Below are 6,534 nucleotides of genomic sequence, written 5' to 3'. Positions count from 1 at the left end.
ATCTTATATAATTAGTTACAGTTAAAATGTTCACCTACATTATATGCCAGTGTATAAGGATGATAGCAATTGGCGTGTGAGGCGCATTGCGATAGGTACGGCTGACAGAATGCAGCACTGTCGAGCTTCTACTTTACAGAGAGGTAGATTATAGAAGAAGAGTGACTCAAATTTCAATCATAGCGGTCAACGAGAACGGTCCAGGCCAGAAAGTGCTTCTTGAAATGGTTATCGAAGACTGAAGAAAATATCATTAAACAGACCATTTATGCGAAACATCGTTCGTTAGGTGAGGCATATATTTTCTTCTACTCATTATGTTATTGGATCAGCACGATAAGCAATGATCGATTTTAATAATAATAATAATAATAATAATAAAAACAGGTGGATCGGATACCACACATGCCTGACCCGTTACCTCGCGCCGGATTGGTGGTCTTCACAGGCCAGTGTTGACCAACGGGCTGTATTTTGCAATCCCCTGCTCTAGGCTGTTACAGATGTTCAGGAACACGGAACGCACCACGCACCAACCAGCTGAGAAACAGCGCATTACCTCGCAATTATCTGTCCGCTCTCCAGTGCCCATGAGTGTCACACAATAAGTAATGCTTGGATTGTGTGATAGTCTCATTAATCCCTGTACCTAGAGTTGTAAGACTTCTGCGGTCTATCATAGACTACTACAAGAACGTGTAGACTATGGTAGTTTTCTTAGTAGCTTTGGCCAGTTATGGTGGTACCCCCATTACTTGTGTGTTAGGTGTGTTGCATACCTATCGGGCCTTACCTCCTCATAACGATTGCTTTCTTTACTTATGTCACCACTGTCTTACAGGAATCCCATACAAACTGGAAGCAGTGAAGTGTCTCGAAACAGAGTAAGGATATATGAAGGCCCACGTTATCTACAGAACATGTTTGTTCTACATAGTTATCCTCCTGTCTGTGGCTTAAAAAGAAACAGTATTTATAGCAAAACTTAAATTATCAATGTTTACTTAAGGTTTCAATCGAAAATTGTTGATTTGTAATGTGGAACAGAGACATGCAGTAGTAAAAGAAAAAAAGAAAATATGAGTTCGTCATGCAGCCCTAGGAAACGCAATTTCCCTAAAAAGGTACAATAAAAAAAGCAAAGGAAAAATATATCAAGCATTGATTCAATGCTTTGTCGAGGTTGTATAAAACATGTTCCTCCTGTTCATTAATTCCTGCTGTTCATTAACAATTTTCGCATAATCAACAAAAACAGGAAACGCTTTCCTTTCATCATCATGATCTTTCTGTTGAGTTCAAAACAACAGCCATCATTACAGATATTTTTATGTTTGTGCACGTAAGCTATACATGCATCAAAACTAACCACTCTGGTTAAATAGACGCGCTGAAGTTACGCTATCAATTAATTTTTATTAGTCACAAAATGCAATTTATATTCTGTAAGGATATAAAATATGGATTATGTGCAAAATAAGCAACAAAAAACAAAGAGAAGTTGTCCGCTCCCAGTTTCTCTCTTACACATTCGTTTGTTTCTTTCCCTACCAATATTGCCAATACTACCGGAAATCCTATCATTTACTAATCATTATGTACTGTATCAAAACTACTGAACCGTAGTTTTGGTAGGGTGCAACTCTAGCTGTACCCAGTGCCTCGTGAGATACGGGAAAACTTAATAACCGAATCCCCCACTCTGTGATGTCGCAGTATACATTCGATACGGCATAAACTGGGACCACCCAGAAACTTCTAAACAGGAAGTGAATGTAAGTACTGGATACATTTATTCAAACTCACCCAGACACAGACACAGACAAATTCACAACTGCAGCCGACACAACTGTCACACAGTAGAGTCATGTTTTGCATTACAGTTCAAAAATGGCTCTGAGCACTATGGGACTTAACTTCTGAGGTCATCAGTCCCCTAGAACTTAGAACTACTTAAACCTAACGAACCTAAGGACATCACGCACATCCATGCCCGAGGCAGGAATCGAACCTGCGACCGTAGCGGTCGAGCGGCTCCAGACTGTAGCGCCTATAACCGCTCGGCCACCCCGGCCGGCTGCATTACAGTGCCTGTGGGCGTTCGCAGATATTTCTTCAAGAAGGGTACGATTCCGAAATCCCCATTTGTGATGTGCCTCAATTGGTGAACTTTAAGATGTACAGTTCCCCACTTACTAATTTTCTCTAGACGGACCACAATTAATATTACCCTAAACGGTTTATAGTTATGTACTCATCAACTTTTTTTTAATGTGGATTACTCTAGTACATATTTGAAAACACATTTCATTAGTAACTGTATATGCAGAGTGTATCTTTTTATATCAATAATCTGAAATAACTTTAGTATAGTAAATAACAACCGCCTTCAGTCATAATATGGATTTTATTTCAATATGGGATGCATTTTGAGCCCTGGGGGCTCATATTCAGATGCTTTGACAGTCTACATTTTCTTTTCTTTAGGATTTAGGTCAATTCTAGTCTTGGTAGAATTACATTGTTTTATTATAAAGTGTTACATTTTAAATATAACTGTACGAAAACTAAGACAAAGCGAAAAATAACTTATTGATGTTTCCAGCGGTAGATTCATGGGTTTGAAACATAGTACGAGAAAATGTTTATGTACATATAAACGTTTTCCATTCCACAGCACACTTGTACACAAGTCAAAACGAGTTAAAGAATTTCAAAAGTAATGATGCTGTATTTCCACAAATACGCACCTGTTACTATTTCGAAGAGGATATAAATCTGTTATACTACTAATTATACAGATATGTCATTTATAAAACAAATATTTCTGAATATGTCAAATTTGACAGTATGGCATTAAATATTTGTTTCATTTAGGGAAAATAAACTTTTAAAATTACTGAAAAGCTTTGGCTATTAAACTCCGTTAATTCAACAAGTTTTCAGAAGACTTTTTCTTCTCTAACACTATTTCAAATTGTTCCACTAGATCAAGTTTTTTATCCTGATTTTCTACGTGGAGTGTGCATCCTAATCATATTTTCCCGGGCTTTTTATTGTACTAATGTTGCAATTTTACGCTTTTTTCATTTAATCCTTCTTCATAACCTGTCAAATGAAAAGTCACATGTTAAAAATAATTTTATAGGTCACAAAACGTTAGATACAGCTGTAAAAGTGTACAATACCATATTAAGAGGGCATCGATACACAGATTCATCAAAAATTCTAGCGCCCAAAAGTAGTGTGAATTAGTGGTACTGTTTACCGAGTTCCGCTGCCTTAAATAGAAAAAGCTGTGGCAGTTAGTGCTTTTAAATATAGCATCTATTAGTATCTGGCATACAGTAATTTTCTACCAGATGAACGAAGCCTACAGACGTAATAAAATGTACAATGGACTGTTGTGGCGGTGTAACCATTTTAACGTATGATACATCATTATAAAAACAAGCACATCTTTATAAACGCATATAAAAATTAAATAAATGTAAAGTAAGGATGAATTAACACATTGATGATTTTGTTGTTACAAGGGGTCAAAACGTAAAAATTAAACTGAAGTGTTGGACACTGGTATCACCACCATCTCGCAGGCGGTCGACGTTCCCAGAATAAGATTTTCACCCTGCAGTGGTGTGTGCGCTCATATGAAACTTTCTCGCAGATTACAACTGTGTGCTATTTCTCCGCAATATCATTTTTTTCTGGAGTGCTTCTCCTGCAAGTTCCACAGGATAACTTCTCTGAAGTTTGGAAGGTAGGAGGGGAAGTACTGGTGGAAGTAAAGCTGTGATGACGGGTCGTGAATCGTGCTTGGGTAGCTCAGTTGGTAGAGAACTTGCCTGTGAAAAGCAAATATCCCGAATTCTAGTCTAAGTCGGGCATACAGTTTCAATCTGTCACAGTTTCAAACTCTGTGTTGTTTTCACACTGTTCCAAGGGCCAGGGCAGCTCCCTTCGTGAAGAAGCTGACTCTTCCGCGATTATAAGGATGCAGTAACGCTTTCTGCAACGTGCCATAAACACTCATAAGTGATGTTACCAAGTGACGTGCCGAGCTTCTTGTACTTACTGGCCGACCGTTGTGGTCGAGGGGTTCTAGGCGCCTCAGTCCGGAACCGCGCTGCTGCTACGGTCGCAGGTTCGAATCCTGCCTCGGGCATCGATGTGTGTGCTATCATTCGGTTAGTTAGGTTTAAATAGTTCTAAGACTATGGGACTGATGACCTCAGAAGTTAACTCCCATAGTGCTTAGAGCCATTTGAACCATTTGTACTTACGGTGGGTGGTTCTTCAGCCATATGTAGAATTTCCTCCTCACGTCTTAAGGCAGCTGTCCCACACTGAGGCTCACTACCCTCACACAGAGGGCCAAGAGATCCTGTGTCTCGTAGTTGTGCACTGAACAAACGCTCTTATGTTCGGAATTCGACGAGTTTGAAATCTCAGACGGTAGATCTCCCTTGCCCTTATCACAAACTGCCTAGCTTCTCCATAAATTAGGTGCATAGTTGTATGCTTCCACTTTGCTGGAGACGTGTTTGCGTGCTTTCTGCAAGGCTAACGGTTCTTTAATACATGGGCAGGGGCTGTTACAGGCGTGGACGTGAGGAGGCAAAGCGGATATTCTTCACTGCCACCAGGTGTCGGTCACTTCGTGCCCCGGGTACAACCGTGTAAAAAGCATCAGTTCGTAAACTTTGTGATGTATTTATGGAAAAACTCTTAGAGAAAAGAATATATAACGTTGTCTACAGCACTCATTTATTATAGATTTGAAGAAATTCTGCTTTTCATGAATAATGCTTTATTGACGATTGGTTCCGGTAACAAGTTCCATTTTTAGGTAGGCGTTAAAATACATTAGAATAAAAAAAATCTTAGTCGGGTAGGTTAAAACGTAAAATGTCACAGCCAAGCCAATTGTCTCAGTTAAGGATATTTACATAAAGACTGTTCTGCGCATTTGATGAGTTTTGCCAGAGGAAAACACTGAAATTCATCAAATGTGGAGAAACCATCCGATGTTGATGACAATTTTCTTGACCAACTGTTAGCTTGGATGTGACGTTTTACTTGCTGATCTATCGTACAAAGATACTTTATAATAATGTATTTTTACACTGACTTGAAGTGGTACTTGTTGCGGAATTTGTTCGCCAATTAAGTTTGACTTGTTAAAATCAGCTTATTGTCTTATTTCTTCAGATATGGATAAATGTTAAAAATTATGAAATTAAAAAAAATTCCAACATCTCGAAAGCTTCGCAGCTTTTGTCCGGCATAAATGCAACGTAAGAAAAATTATTTTCCCTACGATATTTGGTTTTAACAGGTACCAAAATAAACGAGTGCTCTAATCAGACAACGTAGTGTCGTAAAAGGTACACTACATTAATTTTAACGTGAAGTGACGGGAATGAAAGCGACAGGTTAGTTCTTTTTTTTTTCCAGAAGAAAACACAGTGAATAAATGTTGTTAAGGTGTGCACGTGTAGCGTTTTGTGGAGCTCCAATTGTAAGAACACCGATGCGTACATTATTGCTACGCTCCTCCCTGTATGCAGGGTGTATACACGACGACGCGGCCGCCTTAAGCAAGTGTTCGGGTCACTTTCCAGGGCAATAGCTATGTCGCTGCCGATCGCAGGCCTGGAGGCCCACGATGTCTGAGGATACATTCCTTCACGATCCGAAAGATATAATGAAAACATGATGACGAACAGGAAGAAGTAGTACGAAATAAACGAATCAGTTGATTGGGGCACACACCATAGACTATAAATACTTTTCTTGACTAGCACCGAACTAGGTGGCGCAGTGGTTAGCACACTGGACTCGCATTCGGGAGGACGACGGTTCAATCCCGCGTCCGGCCATCCTGATTTAGGTTTTCCGTGGTTTCCATAAATCGCTCCAGGCAAATGCCGGGATTGTTCTTCTGAAAGGGCACGGCCGACTTCCTTTCCCGTCCTTCCCTGATCCGACGAGACTGATGACCTCGCAGTTTGGTCTCTTCCCACAAACAACCCAGCCCCTTCTTGACGGGCTTTCATTACTCTCTCATATGGTTACTTCCTGCTTTTCTGAAGTAGGGACGGTCAGACTCAGCACGGCATACCTCAACAGCGTCGCCCGTCACAACTGAGCGGCCTTCCACGTGTACAGCAGCAGTAGCGTGCGGCCTGTTGCACGGAAGTGGGTCACGCTTTACGAGCTTTCTCTGCCACGCACGAACGCTCTTTCATCGCGGCTCGTTGGTCTAGGGGTATGATTCTCGCTTAGGGTGCGAGAGGTCCCGGGTTCAAATCCCGGACGAGCCCGAATTTTTGTACTTGGTTCCTGCCCTTTTAAGAAAAGAAGTAGACAAGCATACTATTCGGTATACTGCACCCAACAAGCAGACTTTGGCGAAGTAAAAGATACGCTACCAAGATTCTAACAACCGGTAGGAGCGAAAATAAATCCACAGAAGACAATTCTGCTACCTATCGGAAGCAAAAGACTGATAGAAAGAAGCGATTGGTACAA

General features: G+C 40.5%; 1 non-coding gene across 1 annotated transcript; it reads left to right on the top strand.

Annotated features, from left to right (window-relative positions):
- The first annotated feature begins 6,254 nt into the window (after window positions 1-6,254).
- Window positions 6,255-6,326, top strand: Trnap-agg. The gene has a single exon. It is a non-coding gene; the product is annotated as a tRNA-Pro (tRNA).
- Window positions 6,327-6,534: the final 208 nt, after the last annotated feature.

This window comes from Schistocerca piceifrons, chromosome 2, assembly GCF_021461385.2.
Source record: "Schistocerca piceifrons isolate TAMUIC-IGC-003096 chromosome 2, iqSchPice1.1, whole genome shotgun sequence".
NCBI lineage: Eukaryota > Metazoa > Arthropoda > Insecta > Orthoptera > Acrididae > Schistocerca > Schistocerca piceifrons.
This window is presented reverse-complemented; position numbering and strand designations above follow the sequence as displayed.